At 45.9% G+C, this 13,974-nt stretch overlaps 18 non-coding genes across 18 annotated transcripts; 7 read left to right on the forward strand and 11 right to left on the reverse strand.

The window, feature by feature from the left end:
• Window positions 1–364: 364 nt before the first annotated feature.
• On the forward strand, window positions 365–437 carry trnav-uac (transfer RNA valine (anticodon UAC)). The gene has a single exon. It is a non-coding gene; the product is annotated as a tRNA-Val (tRNA).
• Window positions 438–740: 303 nt separating this feature from the next.
• Window positions 741–812, reverse strand: trnad-guc (transfer RNA aspartic acid (anticodon GUC)). The gene has a single exon. It is a non-coding gene; the product is annotated as a tRNA-Asp (tRNA).
• A 616-nt stretch (window positions 813–1,428) lies between these two features.
• Window positions 1,429–1,500, reverse strand: trnad-guc (transfer RNA aspartic acid (anticodon GUC)). The gene has a single exon. It is a non-coding gene; the product is annotated as a tRNA-Asp (tRNA).
• A 928-nt stretch (window positions 1,501–2,428) lies between these two features.
• Window positions 2,429–2,501, forward strand: trnav-uac (transfer RNA valine (anticodon UAC)). Its single transcript has one exon. It is a non-coding gene; the product is annotated as a tRNA-Val (tRNA).
• Window positions 2,502–3,804: 1,303 nt separating this feature from the next.
• Window positions 3,805–3,877, forward strand: trnav-uac (transfer RNA valine (anticodon UAC)). The gene has a single exon. It is a non-coding gene; the product is annotated as a tRNA-Val (tRNA).
• Window positions 3,878–4,180: 303 nt separating this feature from the next.
• On the reverse strand, window positions 4,181–4,252 carry trnad-guc (transfer RNA aspartic acid (anticodon GUC)). Its single transcript has one exon. It is a non-coding gene; the product is annotated as a tRNA-Asp (tRNA).
• Window positions 4,253–4,868: 616 nt separating this feature from the next.
• trnad-guc (transfer RNA aspartic acid (anticodon GUC)) lies at window positions 4,869–4,940 on the reverse strand. Its single transcript has one exon. It is a non-coding gene; the product is annotated as a tRNA-Asp (tRNA).
• A 616-nt stretch (window positions 4,941–5,556) lies between these two features.
• Window positions 5,557–5,628, reverse strand: trnad-guc (transfer RNA aspartic acid (anticodon GUC)). The gene has a single exon. It is a non-coding gene; the product is annotated as a tRNA-Asp (tRNA).
• Window positions 5,629–6,244: 616 nt separating this feature from the next.
• trnad-guc (transfer RNA aspartic acid (anticodon GUC)) lies at window positions 6,245–6,316 on the reverse strand. Its single transcript has one exon. It is a non-coding gene; the product is annotated as a tRNA-Asp (tRNA).
• Window positions 6,317–6,932: 616 nt separating this feature from the next.
• On the reverse strand, window positions 6,933–7,004 carry trnad-guc (transfer RNA aspartic acid (anticodon GUC)). Its single transcript has one exon. It is a non-coding gene; the product is annotated as a tRNA-Asp (tRNA).
• Window positions 7,005–7,620: 616 nt separating this feature from the next.
• trnad-guc (transfer RNA aspartic acid (anticodon GUC)) lies at window positions 7,621–7,692 on the reverse strand. The gene has a single exon. It is a non-coding gene; the product is annotated as a tRNA-Asp (tRNA).
• A 240-nt stretch (window positions 7,693–7,932) lies between these two features.
• On the forward strand, window positions 7,933–8,005 carry trnav-uac (transfer RNA valine (anticodon UAC)). The gene has a single exon. It is a non-coding gene; the product is annotated as a tRNA-Val (tRNA).
• Window positions 8,006–8,620: 615 nt separating this feature from the next.
• Window positions 8,621–8,693, forward strand: trnav-uac (transfer RNA valine (anticodon UAC)). Its single transcript has one exon. It is a non-coding gene; the product is annotated as a tRNA-Val (tRNA).
• A 303-nt stretch (window positions 8,694–8,996) lies between these two features.
• On the reverse strand, window positions 8,997–9,068 carry trnad-guc (transfer RNA aspartic acid (anticodon GUC)). The gene has a single exon. It is a non-coding gene; the product is annotated as a tRNA-Asp (tRNA).
• Window positions 9,069–11,372: 2,304 nt separating this feature from the next.
• On the forward strand, window positions 11,373–11,445 carry trnav-uac (transfer RNA valine (anticodon UAC)). Its single transcript has one exon. It is a non-coding gene; the product is annotated as a tRNA-Val (tRNA).
• A 303-nt stretch (window positions 11,446–11,748) lies between these two features.
• Window positions 11,749–11,820, reverse strand: trnad-guc (transfer RNA aspartic acid (anticodon GUC)). Its single transcript has one exon. It is a non-coding gene; the product is annotated as a tRNA-Asp (tRNA).
• Window positions 11,821–12,748: 928 nt separating this feature from the next.
• Window positions 12,749–12,821, forward strand: trnav-uac (transfer RNA valine (anticodon UAC)). The gene has a single exon. It is a non-coding gene; the product is annotated as a tRNA-Val (tRNA).
• Window positions 12,822–13,124: 303 nt separating this feature from the next.
• On the reverse strand, window positions 13,125–13,196 carry trnad-guc (transfer RNA aspartic acid (anticodon GUC)). Its single transcript has one exon. It is a non-coding gene; the product is annotated as a tRNA-Asp (tRNA).
• Between the last annotated feature and the right edge of the window lie 778 nt (window positions 13,197–13,974).

Raw genomic sequence — 13,974 nt, forward strand, 5'->3', positions numbered from 1 at the left:
TGTATGGTCTCTGTGTTAAATGGCTCTTGTCGTTCTAGCAACTGGTAGAAAACTCCCCGTCAGGGAATCGAACCCTGGTCTTCCACGTGACAAGCAGAGATACTATCCACTATACTAACGAGGACTGCGCTAGTAGCGTTTTTGGGCTAATGAAAAAACAGTGGCGCTGTTCCGGCCTTTAAAGGGAATTCTTAGAGCTATACAGGGGAGGCTTTAAGTGTACTAGACATTTACTGTCACTCAATGACACAGCAGCTGTGACTGAATCCATTCGGAAATCATGTCGTCTGGCATCTGAAATGTTTGCAGTCAAGTGTGAATGGTGCATTGAGCCTGGGCACGTGCGTAAAAGTCATCTTCAGCAGTTTCCGTAGTGTAGTGGTTATCACGTTGGCTTTACACGCGAAAAGTCCCCCGTTCGAAACTGGGCGGAAACAGTATTCTTTGTTCCTGCTTACTCCACACAATAACACTCTATGTAGTGGAATTGTCAGAAACTAGGTAAGTACAACTGCCCCAGGGTTAGCTTTTCCTCCACACAATCAAAGCGTTCTGACTAGCCTTCCCAGCAAACTGGATGAAAAGAGGCAGAATTTTCCATTCTGATGCGCAACCTTTCATGCATGCCGAGGTAGGCAATCATATCGTTAATGTGAAGCGGTCTCTGACAGCAGGAACATGCTTGATATGTATGGTCTCTGTGTTAAAAGGCTGTTGTCGTTCTAGCAACTGGTAGAAAACTCCCCGTCAGGGAATCGAACCCTGGTCTTCCGCGTGACAAGCGGAGATACTATCCACTATACTAACGAGGACTGCGCTAGTAGCGTTTTTGGGCTAATGAAAAAACAGTGGCGCTGTTCCGGCCTTTAAAGGGAATTCTTAGAGCTATACAGGGGAGGCTTTAAGTGTACTAGACATTTACTGTCACTCAATGACACAGCAGCTGTGACTGAATCCATTCGGAAATCATGTCGTCTGGCATCTGAAATGTTTGCAGTCAAGTGTGAATGGTGCATTGAACCTGGGCACGTGCGTAAAAGTCATCTTCAGCAGTTTCTGTAGTGTAGTGGTTATCACGTTGGCTTTACACGCGAAAAGTCCCCCGTTCGAAACTGGGCGGAAACAGTATTCTTTGTTCCTGCTTACTCCACACAATAACACTCTATGTAGTGGAATTGTCAGAAACTAGGTAAGTACAACTGCCCCAGGGTTAGCTTTTCCTCCACACAATCAAAGCGTTCTGACTAGCCTTCCCAGCAAACTGGATGAAAAGAGGCAGAATTTTCCATTCTGATGCGCAACCTTTCATGCATGCCGAGGTAGGCAATCATATCGTTAATGTGAAGCGGTCTCTGACAGCAGGAACATGCTTGATATGTATGGTCTCTGTGTTAAAAGGCTGTTGTCGTTCTAGCAACTGGTAGAAAACTCCCCGTCAGGGAATCGAACCCTGGTCTTCCGCGTGACAAGCGGAGATACTATCCACTATACTAACGAGGACTGCGCTAGTAGCGTTTTTGGGCTAATGAAAAAACAGTGGCGCTGTTCCGGCCTTTAAAGGGAATTCTTAGAGCTATACAGGGGAGGCTTTAAGTGTACTAGACATTTACTGTCACTCAATGACACAGCAGCTGTGACTGAATCCATTCGGAAATCATGTCGTCTGGCATCTGAAATGTTTGCAGTCAAGTGTGAATGGTGCATTGAACCTGGGCACGTGCGTAAAAGTCATCTTCAGCAGTTTCTGTAGTGTAGTGGTTATCACGTTGGCTTTACACGCGAAAAGTCCCCCGTTCGAAACTGGGCGGAAACAGTATTCTTTGTTCCTGCTTACTCCACACAATAACACTCTATGTAGTGGAATTGTCAGAAACTAGGTAAGTACAACTGCCCCAGGGTTAGCTTTTCCTCCACACAATCAAAGCGTTCTGACTAGCCTTCCCAGCAAACTGGATGAAAAGAGGCAGAATTTTCCATTCTGATGCGCAACCTTTCATGCATGCCGAGGTAGGCAATCATATCGTTAATGTGAAGCGGTCTCTGACAGCAGGAACATGCTTGATATGTATGGTCTCTGTGTTAAATGGCTCTTGTCGTTCTAGCAACTGGTAGAAAACTCCCCGTCAGGGAATCGAACCCTGGTCTTCCACGTGACAAGCAGAGATACTATCCACTATACTAACGAGGACTGCGCTAGTAGCGTTTTTGGGCTAATGAAAAAACAGTGGCGCTGTTCCGGCCTTTAAAGGGAATTCTTAGAGCTATACAGGGGAGGCTTTAAGTGTACTAGACATTTACTGTCACTCAATGACACAGCAGCTGTGACTGAATCCATTCGGAAATCATGTCGTCTGGCATCTGAAATGTTTGCAGTCAAGTGTGAATGGTGCATTGAGCCTGGGCACGTGCATAAAAGTCATCTTCAGCAGTTTCCGTAGTGTAGTGGTTATCACGTTGGCTTTACACGCGAAAAGTCCCCCGTTCGAAACTGGGCGGAAACAGTATTCTTTGTTCCTGCTTACTCCACACAATAACACTCTATGTAGTGGAATTGTCAGAAACTAGGTAAGTACAACTGCCCCAGGGTTAGCTTTTCCTCCACACAATCAAAGCGTTCTGACTAGCCTTCCCAGCAAACTGGATGAAAAGAGGCAGAATTTTCCATTCTGATGCGCAACCTTTCATGCATGCCGAGGTAGGCAATCATATCGTTAATGTGAAGCGGTCTCTGACAGCAGGAACATGCTTGATATGTATGGTCTCTGTGTTAAATGGCTCTTGTTGTTCTAGCAACTGGTAGAAAACTCCCCGTCAGGGAATCGAACCCTGGTCTTCCACGTGACAAGCAGAGATACTATCCACTATACTAACGAGGACTGCGCTAGTAGCGTTTTTGGGCTAATGAAAAAACAGTGGCGCTGTTCCGGCCTTTAAAGGGAATTCTTAGAGCTATACAGGGGAGGCTTTAAGTGTACTAGACATTTACTGTCACTCAATGACACAGCAGCTGTGACTGAATCCATTCGGAAATCATGTCGTCTGGCATCTGAAATGTTTGCAGTCAAGTGTGAATGGTGCATTGAGCCTGGGCACGTGCGTAAAAGTCATCTTCAGCAGTTTCTGTAGTGTAGTGGTTATCACGTTGGCTTTACACGCGAAAAGTCCCCCGTTCGAAACTGGGCGGAAACAGTATTCTTTGTTCCTGCTTACTCCACACAATAACACTCTATGTAGTGGAATTGTCAGAAACTAGGTAAGTACAACTGCCCCAGGGTTAGCTTTTCCTCCACACAATCAAAGCGTTCTGACTAGCCTTCCCAGCAAACTGGATGAAAAGAGGCAGAATTTTCCATTCTGATGCGCAACCTTTCATGCATGCCGAGGTAGGCAATCATATCGTTAATGTGAAGCGGTCTCTGACAGCAGGAACATGCTTGATATGTATGGTCTCTGTGTTAAATGGCTCTTGTCGTTCTAGCAACTGGTAGAAAACTCCCCGTCAGGGAATCGAACCCTGGTCTTCCACGTGACAAGCAGAGATACTATCCACTATACTAACGAGGACTGCGCTAGTAGCGTTTTTGGGCTAATGAAAAAACAGTGGCGCTGTTCCGGCCTTTAAAGGGAATTCTTAGAGCTATACAGGGGAGGCTTTAAGTGTACTAGACATTTACTGTCACTCAATGACACAGCAGCTGTGACTGAATCCATTCGGAAATCATGTCGTCTGGCATCTGAAATGTTTGCAGTCAAGTGTGAATGGTGCATTGAGCCTGGGCACGTGCGTAAAAGTCATCTTCAGCAGTTTCCGTAGTGTAGTGGTTATCACGTTGGCTTTACACGCGAAAAGTCCCCCGTTCGAAACTGGGCGGAAACAGTATTCTTTGTTCCTGCTTACTCCACACAATAACACTCTATGTAGTGGAATTGTCAGAAACTAGGTAAGTACAACTGCCCCAGGGTTAGCTTTTCCTCCACACAATCAAAGCGTTCTGACTAGCCTTCCCAGCAAACTGGATGAAAAGAGGCAGAATTTTCCATTCTGATGCGCAACCTTTCATGCATGCCGAGGTAGGCAATCATATCGTTAATGTGAAGCGGTCTCTGACAGCAGGAACATGCTTGATATGTATGGTCTCTGTGTTAAAAGGCTGTTGTCGTTCTAGCAACTGGTAGAAAACTCCCCGTCAGGGAATCGAACCCTGGTCTTCCGCGTGACAAGCGGAGATACTATCCACTATACTAACGAGGACTGCGCTAGTAGCGTTTTTGGGCTAATGAAAAAACAGTGGCGCTGTTCCGGCCTTTAAAGGGAATTCTTAGAGCTATACAGGGGAGGCTTTAAGTGTACTAGACATTTACTGTCACTCAATGACACAGCAGCTGTGACTGAATCCATTCCGAAATCATGTCGTCTGGCATCTGAAATGTTTGCAGTCAAGTGTGAATGGTGCATTGAACCTGGGCACGTGCGTAAAAGTCATCTTCAGCAGTTTCTGTAGTGTAGTGGTTATCACGTTGGCTTTACACGCGAAAAGTCCCCCGTTCGAAACTGGGCGGAAACAGTATTCTTTGTTCCTGCTTACTCCACACAATAACACTCTATGTAGTGGAATTGTCAGAAACTAGGTAAGTACAACTGCCCCAGGGTTAGCTTTTCCTCCACACAATCAAAGCGTTCTGACTAGCCTTCCCAGCAAACTGGATGAAAAGAGGCAGAATTTTCCATTCTGATGCGCAACCTTTCATGCATGCCGAGGTAGGCAATCATATCGTTAATGTGAAGCGGTCTCTGACAGCAGGAACATGCTTGATATGTATGGTCTCTGTGTTAAAAGGCTGTTGTCGTTCTAGCAACTGGTAGAAAACTCCCCGTCAGGGAATCGAACCCTGGTCTTCCGCGTGACAAGCGGAGATACTATCCACTATACTAACGAGGACTGCGCTAGTAGCGTTTTTGGGCTAATGAAAAAACAGTGGCGCTGTTCCGGCCTTTAAAGGGAATTCTTAGAGCTATACAGGGGAGGCTTTAAGTGTACTAGACATTTACTGTCACTCAATGACACAGCAGCTGTGACTGAATCCATTCGGAAATCATGTCGTCTGGCATCTGAAATGTTTGCAGTCAAGTGTGAATGGTGCATTGAACCTGGGCACGTGCGTAAAAGTCATCTTCAGCAGTTTCTGTAGTGTAGTGGTTATCACGTTGGCTTTACACGCGAAAAGTCCCCCGTTCGAAACTGGGCGGAAACAGTATTCTTTGTTCCTGCTTACTCCACACAATAACACTCTATGTAGTGGAATTGTCAGAAACTAGGTAAGTACAACTGCCCCAGGGTTAGCTTTTCCTCCACACAATCAAAGCGTTCTGACTAGCCTTCCCAGCAAACTGGATGAAAAGAGGCAGAATTTTCCATTCTGATGCGCAACCTTTCATGCATGCCGAGGTAGGCAATCATATCGTTAATGTGAAGCGGTCTCTGACAGCAGGAACATGCTTGATATGTATGGTCTCTGTGTTAAAAGGCTGTTGTCGTTCTAGCAACTGGTAGAAAACTCCCCGTCAGGGAATCGAACCCTGGTCTTCCGCGTGACAAGCGGAGATACTATCCACTATACTAACGAGGACTGCGCTAGTAGCGTTTTTGGGCTAATGAAAAAACAGTGGCGCTGTTCCGGCCTTTAAAGGGAATTCTTAGAGCTATACAGGGGAGGCTTTAAGTGTACTAGACATTTACTGTCACTCAATGACACAGCAGCTGTGACTGAATCCATTCGGAAATCATGTCGTCTGGCATCTGAAATGTTTGCAGTCAAGTGTGAATGGTGCATTGAACCTGGGCACGTGCGTAAAAGTCATCTTCAGCAGTTTCTGTAGTGTAGTGGTTATCACGTTGGCTTTACACGCGAAAAGTCCCCCGTTCGAAACTGGGCGGAAACAGTATTCTTTGTTCCTGCTTACTCCACACAATAACACTCTATGTAGTGGAATTGTCAGAAACTAGGTAAGTACAACTGCCCCAGGGTTAGCTTTTCCTCCACACAATCAAAGCGTTCTGACTAGCCTTCCCAGCAAACTGGATGAAAAGAGGCAGAATTTTCCATTCTGATGCGCAACCTTTCATGCATGCCGAGGTAGGCAATCATATCGTTAATGTGAAGCGGTCTCTGACAGCAGGAACATGCTTGATATGTATGGTCTCTGTGTTAAAAGGCTGTTGTCGTTCTAGCAACTGGTAGAAAACTCCCCGTCAGGGAATCGAACCCTGGTCTTCCGCGTGACAAGCGGAGATACTATCCACTATACTAACGAGGACTGCGCTAGTAGCGTTTTTGGGCTAATGAAAAAACAGTGGCGCTGTTCCGGCCTTTAAAGGGAATTCTTAGAGCTATACAGGGGAGGCTTTAAGTGTACTAGACATTTACTGTCACTCAATGACACAGCAGCTGTGACTGAATCCATTCGGAAATCATGTCGTCTGGCATCTGAAATGTTTGCAGTCAAGTGTGAATGGTGCATTGAACCTGGGCACGTGCGTAAAAGTCATCTTCAGCAGTTTCTGTAGTGTAGTGGTTATCACGTTGGCTTTACACGCGAAAAGTCCCCCGTTCGAAACTGGGCGGAAACAGTATTCTTTGTTCCTGCTTACTCCACACAATAACACTCTATGTAGTGGAATTGTCAGAAACTAGGTAAGTACAACTGCCCCAGGGTTAGCTTTTCCTCCACACAATCAAAGCGTTCTGACTAGCCTTCCCAGCAAACTGGATGAAAAGAGGCAGAATTTTCCATTCTGATGCGCAACCTTTCATGCATGCCGAGGTAGGCAATCATATCGTTAATGTGAAGCGGTCTCTGACAGCAGGAACATGCTTGATATGTATGGTCTCTGTGTTAAAAGGCTGTTGTCGTTCTAGCAACTGGTAGAAAACTCCCCGTCAGGGAATCGAACCCTGGTCTTCCGCGTGACAAGCGGAGATACTATCCACTATACTAACGAGGACTGCGCTAGTAGCGTTTTTGGGCTAATGAAAAAACAGTGGCGCTGTTCCGGCCTTTAAAGGGAATTCTTAGAGCTATACAGGGGAGGCTTTAAGTGTACTAGACATTTACTGTCACTCAATGACACAGCAGCTGTGACTGAATCCATTCGGAAATCATGTCGTCTGGCATCTGAAATGTTTGCAGTCAAGTGTGAATGGTGCATTGAACCTGGGCACGTGCGTAAAAGTCATCTTCAGCAGTTTCTGTAGTGTAGTGGTTATCACGTTGGCTTTACACGCGAAAAGTCCCCCGTTCGAAACTGGGCGGAAACAGTATTCTTTGTTCCTGCTTACTCCACACAATAACACTCTATGTAGTGGAATTGTCAGAAACTAGGTAAGTACAACTGCCCCAGGGTTAGCTTTTCCTCCACACAATCAAAGCGTTCTGACTAGCCTTCCCAGCAAACTGGATGAAAAGAGGCAGAATTTTCCATTCTGATGCGCAACCTTTCATGCATGCCGAGGTAGGCAATCATATCGTTAATGTGAAGCGGTCTCTGACAGCAGGAACATGCTTGATATGTATGGTCTCTGTGTTAAAAGGCTGTTGTCGTTCTAGCAACTGGTAGAAAACTCCCCGTCAGGGAATCGAACCCTGGTCTTCCGCGTGACAAGCGGAGATACTATCCACTATACTAACGAGGACTGCGCTAGTAGCGTTTTTGGGCTAATGAAAAAACAGTGGCGCTGTTCCGGCCTTTAAAGGGAATTCTTAGAGCTATACAGGGGAGGCTTTAAGTGTACTAGACATTTACTGTCACTCAATGACACAGCAGCTGTGACTGAATCCATTCGGAAATCATGTCGTCTGGCATCTGAAATGTTTGCAGTCAAGTGTGAATGGTGCATTGAGCCTGGGCACGTGCGTAAAAGTCATCTTCAGCAGTTTCCGTAGTGTAGTGGTTATCACGTTCGCTTTACACGCGAAAAGTCCCCCGTTCGAAACTGGGCGGAAACAGTATTCTTTGTTCCTGCTTACTCCACACAATAACACTCTATGTAGTGGAATTGTCAGAAACTAGGTAAGTACAACTGCCCCAGGGTTAGCTTTTCCTCCACACAATCAAAGCGTTCTGACTAGCCTTCCCAGCAAACTGGATGAAAAGAGGCAGAATTTTCCATTCTGATGCGCAACCTTTCATGCATGCCGAGGTAGGCAATCATATCGTTAATGTGAAGCGGTCTCTGACAGCAGGAACATGCTTGATATGTATGGTCTCTGTGTTAAATGGCTCTTGTCGTTCTAGCAACTGGTAGAAAACTCCCCGTCAGGGAATCGAACCCTGGTCTTCCACGTGACAAGCAGAGATACTATCCACTATACTAACGAGGACTGCGCTAGTAGCATTTTTGGGCTAATGAAAAAAAAGTGGCGCTGTTCCGGCCTTTAAAGGGAATTCTTAGAGCTATACAGGGGAGGCTTTAAGTGTACTAGACATTTACTGTCACTCAATGACACAGCAGCTGTGACTGAATCCATTCGGAAATCATGTCGTCTGGCATCTGAAATGTTTGCAGTCAAGTGTGAATGGTGCATTGAGCCTGGGCACGTGCGTAAAAGTCATCTTCAGCAGTTTCCGTAGTGTAGTGGTTATCACGTTGGCTTTACACGCGAAAAGTCCCCCGTTCGAAACTGGGCGGAAACAGTATTCTTTGTTCCTGCTTACTCCACACAATAACACTCTATGTAGTGGAATTGTCAGAAACTAGGTAAGTACAACTGCCCCAGGGTTAGCTTTTCCTCCACACAATCAAAGCGTTCTGACTAGCCTTCCCAGCAAACTGGATGAAAAGAGGCAGAATTTTCCATTCTGATGCGCAACCTTTCATGCATGCCGAGGTAGGCAATCATATCGTTAATGTGAAGCGGTCTCTGACAGCAGGAACATGCTTGATATGTATGGTCTCTGTGTTAAAAGGCTGTTGTCGTTCTAGCAACTGGTAGAAAACTCCCCGTCAGGGAATCGAACCCTGGTCTTCCGCGTGACAAGCGGAGATACTATCCACTATACTAACGAGGACTGCGCTAGTAGTGTTTTTGGGCTAATGAAAAAACAGTGGCGCTGTTCCGGCCTTTAAAGGGAATTCTTAGAGCTATACAGGGGAGGCTTTAAGTGTACTAGACATTTACTGTCACTCAATGACACAGCAGCTGTGACTGAATCCATTCGGAAATCATGTCGTCTGGCATCTGAAATGTTTGCAGTCAAGTGTGAATGGTGCATTGAGCCTGGGCACGTGCGTAAAAGTCATCTTCAGCAGTTTCTGTAGTGTAGTGGTTATCACGTTGGCTTTACACGCGAAAAGTCCCCCGTTCGAAACTGGGCGGAAACAGTATTCTTTGTTCCTGCTTACTCCACACAATAACACTCTATGTAGTGGAATTGTCAGAAACTAGGTAAGTACAACTGCCCCAGGGTTAGCTTTTCCTCCACACAATCAAAGCGTTCTGACTAGCCTTCCCAGCAAACTGGATGAAAAGAGGCAGAATTTTCCATTCTGATGCGCAACCTTTCATGCATGCCGAGGTAGGCAATCATATCGTTAATGTGAAGCGGTCTCTGACAGCAGGAACATGCTTGATATGTATGGTCTCTGTGTTAGAAGGCTGTTGTCGTTCTAGCAACTGGTAGAAAACTCCCCGTCAGGGAATCGAACCCTGGTCTTCCACGTGACAAGCAGAGATACTATCCACTATACTAACGAGGACTGCGCTAGTAGCATTTTTGGGCTAATGAAAAAAAAGTGGCGCTGTTCCGGCCTTTAAAGGGAATTCTTAGAGCTATACAGGGGAGGCTTTAAGTGTACTAGACATTTACTGTCACTCAATGACACAGCAGCTGTGACTGAATCCATTCGGAAATCATGTCGTCTGGCATCTGAAATGTTTGCAGTCAAGTGTGAATGGTGCATTGAGCCTGGGCACGTGCGTAAAAGTCATCTTCAGCAGTTTCTGTAGTGTAGTGGTTATCACGTTGGCTTTAAACGCGAAAAGTCCCCCGTTCGAAACTGGGCGGAAACAGTATTCTTTGTTCCTGCTTACTCCACACAATAACACTCTATGTAGTGGAATTGTCAGAAACTAGGTAAGTACAACTGCCCCAGGGTTAGCTTTTCCTCCACACAATCAAAGCGTTCTGACTAGCCTTCCCAGCAAACTGGATGAAAAGAGGCAGAATTTTCCATTCTGATGCGCAACCTTTCATGCATGCCGAGGTAGGCAATCATATCGTTAATGTGAAGCGGTCTCTGACAGCAGGAACATGCTTGATATGTATGGTCTCTGTGTTAAAAGGCTGTTGTCGTTCTAGCAACTGGTAGAAAACTCCCCGTCAGGGAATCGAACCCTGGTCTTCCACGTGACAAGCAGAGATACTATCCACTATACTAACGAGGACTGCGCTAGTAGCATTTTTGGGCTAATGAAAAAAAAGTGGCGCTGTTCCGGCCTTTAAAGGGAATTCTTAGAGCTATACAGGGGAGGCTTTAAGTGTACTAGACATTTACTGTCACTCAATGACACAGCAGCTGTGACTGAATCCATTCGGAAATCATGTCGTCTGGCATCTGAAATGTTTGCAGTCAAGTGTGAATGGTGCATTGAGCCTGGGCACGTGCGTAAAAGTCATCTTCAGCAGTTTCTGTAGTGTAGTGGTTATCACGTTGGCTTTACACGCGAAAAGTCCCCCGTTCGAAACTGGGCGGAAACAGTATTCTTTGTTCCTGCTTACTCCACACAATAACACTCTATGTAGTGGAATTGTCAGAAACTAGGTAAGTACAACTGCCCCAGGGTTAGCTTTTCCTCCACACAATCAAAGCGTTCTGACTAGCCTTCCCAGCAAACTGGATGAAAAGAGGCAGAATTTTCCATTCTGATGCGCAACCTTTCATGCATGCCGAGGTAGGCAATCATATCGTTAATGTGAAGCGGTCTCTGACAGCAGGAACATGCTTGATATGTATGGTCTCTGTGTTAAAAGGCTGTTGTCGTTCTAGCAACTGGTAGAAAACTCCCCGTCAGGGAATCGAACCCTGGTCTTCCACGTGACAAGCAGAGATACTATCCACTATACTAACGAGGACTGCGCTAGTAGCATTTTTGGGCTAATGAAAAAAAAGTGGCGCTGTTCCGGCCTTTAAAGGGAATTCTTAGAGCTATACAGGGGAGGCTTTAAGTGTACTAGACATTTACTGTCACTCAATGACACAGCAGCTGTGACTGAATCCATTCGGAAATCATGTCGTCTGGCATCTGAAATGTTTGCAGTCAAGTGTGAATGGTGCATTGAGCCTGGGCACGTGCGTAAAAGTCATCTTCAGCAGTTTCCGTAGTGTAGTGGTTATCACGTTCGCTTTACACGCGAAAAGTCCCCCGTTCGAAACTGGGCGGAAACAGTATTCTTTGTTCCTGCTTACTCCACACAATAACACTCTATGTAGTGGAATTGTCAGAAACTAGGTAAGTACAACTGCCCCAGGGTTAGCTTTTCCTCCACACAATCAAAGCGTTCTGACTAGCCTTCCCAGCAAACTGGATGAAAAGAGGCAGAATTTTCCATTCTGATGCGCAACCTTTCATGCATGCAGAGGTAGGCAATCATATCGTTAATGTGAAGCGGTCTCTGACAGCAGGAACATGCTTGATATGTATGGTCTCTGTGTTAAAAGGCTGTTGTCGTTCTAGCAACTGGTAGAAAACTCCCCGTCAGGGAATCGAACCCTGGTCTTCCGCGTGACAAGCGGAGATACTATCCACTATACTAACGAGGACTGCGCTAGTAGCGTTTTTGGGCTAATGAAAAAACAGTGGCGCTGTTCCGGCCTTTAAAGGGAATTCTTAGAGCTATACAGGGGAGGCTTTAAGTGTACTAGACATTTACTGTCACTCAATGACACAGCAGCTGTGACTGAATCCATTCGGAAATCATGTCGTCTGGCATCTGAAATGTTTGCAGTCAAGTGTGAATGGTGCATTGAGCCTGGGCACGTGCGTAAAAGTCATCTTCAGCGGTTTCTGTAGTGTAGTGGTTATCACGTTGGCTTTACACGCGAAAAGTCCCCCGTTCGAAACTGGGCGGAAACAGTATTCTTTGTTCCTGCTTACTCCACACAATAACACTCTATGTAGTGGAATTGTCAGAAACTAGGTAAGTACAACTGCCCCAGGGTTAGCTTTTCCTCCACACAATCAAAGCGTTCTGACTAGCCTTCCCAGCAAACTGGATGAAAAGAGGCAGAATTTTCCATTCTGATGCGCAACCTTTCATGCATGCCGAGGTAGGCAATCATATCGTTAATGTGAAGCGGTCTCTGACAGCAGGAACATGCTTGATATGTATGGTCTCTGTGTTAAAAGGCTGTTGTCGTTCTAGCAACTGGTAGAAAACTCCCCGTCAGGGAATCGAACCCTGGTCTTCCACGTGACAAGCAGAGATACTATCCACTATACTAACGAGGACTGCGCTAGTAGCATTTTTGGGCTAATGAAAAAAAAGTGGCGCTGTTCCGGCCTTTAAAGGGAATTCTTAGAGCTATACAGGGGAGGCTTTAAGTGTACTAGACATTTACTGTCACTCAATGACACAGCAGCTGTGACTGAATCCATTCGGAAATCATGTCGTCTGGCATCTGAAATGTTTGCAGTCAAGTGTGAATGGTGCATTGAGCCTGGGCACGTGCGTAAAAGTCATCTTCAGCAGTTTCCGTAGTGTAGTGGTTATCACGTTCGCTTTACACGCGAAAAGTCCCCCGTTCGAAACTGGGCGGAAACAGTATTCTTTGTTCCTGCTTACTCCACACAATAACACTCTATGTAGTGGAATTGTCAGAAACTAGGTAAGTACAACTGCCCCAGGGTTAGCTTTTCCTCCACACAATCAAAGCGTTCTGACTAGCCTTCCCAGCAAACTGGATGAAAAGAGGCAGAATTTTCCATTCTGATGCGCAACCTTTCATGCATGCAGAGGTAGGCAATCATATCGTTAATGTGAAGCGGTCTCTGACAGCAGGAACATGCTTGATATGTATGGTCTCTGTGTTAAAAGGCTGTTGTCGTTCTAGCAACTGGTAGAAAACTCCCCGTCAGGGAATCGAACCCTGGTCTTCCGCGTGACAAGCGGAGATACTATCCACTATACTAACGAGGACTGCGCTAGTAGCGTTTTTGGGCTAATGAAAAAACAGTGGCGCTGTTCCGGCCTTTAAAGGGAATTCTTAGAGCTATACAGGGGAGGCTTTAAGTGTACTAGACATTTACTGTCACTCAATGACACAGCAGCTGTGACTGAATCCATTCGGAAATCATGTCGTCTGGCATCTGAAATGTTTGCAGTCAAGTGTGAATGGTGCATTGAGCCTGGGCACGTGCGTAAAAGTCATCTTCAGCGGTTTCTGTAGTGTAGTGGTTATCACGTTGGCTTTACACGCGAAAAGTCCCCCGTTCGAAACTGGGCGGAAACAGTATTCTTTGTTCCTGCTTACTCCACACAATAACACTCTATGTAGTGGAATTGTCAGAAACTAGGTAAGTACAACTGCCCCAGGGTTAGCTTTTCCTCCACACAATCAAAGCGTTCTGACTAGCCTTCCCAGCAAACTGGATGAAAAGAGGCAGAATTTTCCATTCTGATGCGCAACCTTTCATGCATGCCGAGGTAGGCAATCATATCGTTAATGTGAAGCGGTCTCTGACAGCAGGAACATGCTTGATATGTATGGTCTCTGTGTTAAAAGGCTGTTGTCGTTCTAGCAACTGGTAGAAAACTCCCCGTCAGGGAATCGAACCCTGGTCTTCCACGTGACAAGCAGAGATACTATCCACTATACTAACGAGGACTGCGCTAGTAGCATTTTTGGGCTAATGAAAAAAAAGTGGCGCTGTTCCGGCCTTTAAAGGGAATTCTTAGAGCTATACAGGGGAGGCTT

Source organism: Anarhichas minor, unplaced genomic scaffold, assembly GCF_050575085.1.
Source record: "Anarhichas minor isolate MPS153535 unplaced genomic scaffold, ASM5057508v1 ptg000017l, whole genome shotgun sequence".
Taxonomy (NCBI): domain Eukaryota; kingdom Metazoa; phylum Chordata; class Actinopteri; order Perciformes; family Anarhichadidae; genus Anarhichas; species Anarhichas minor.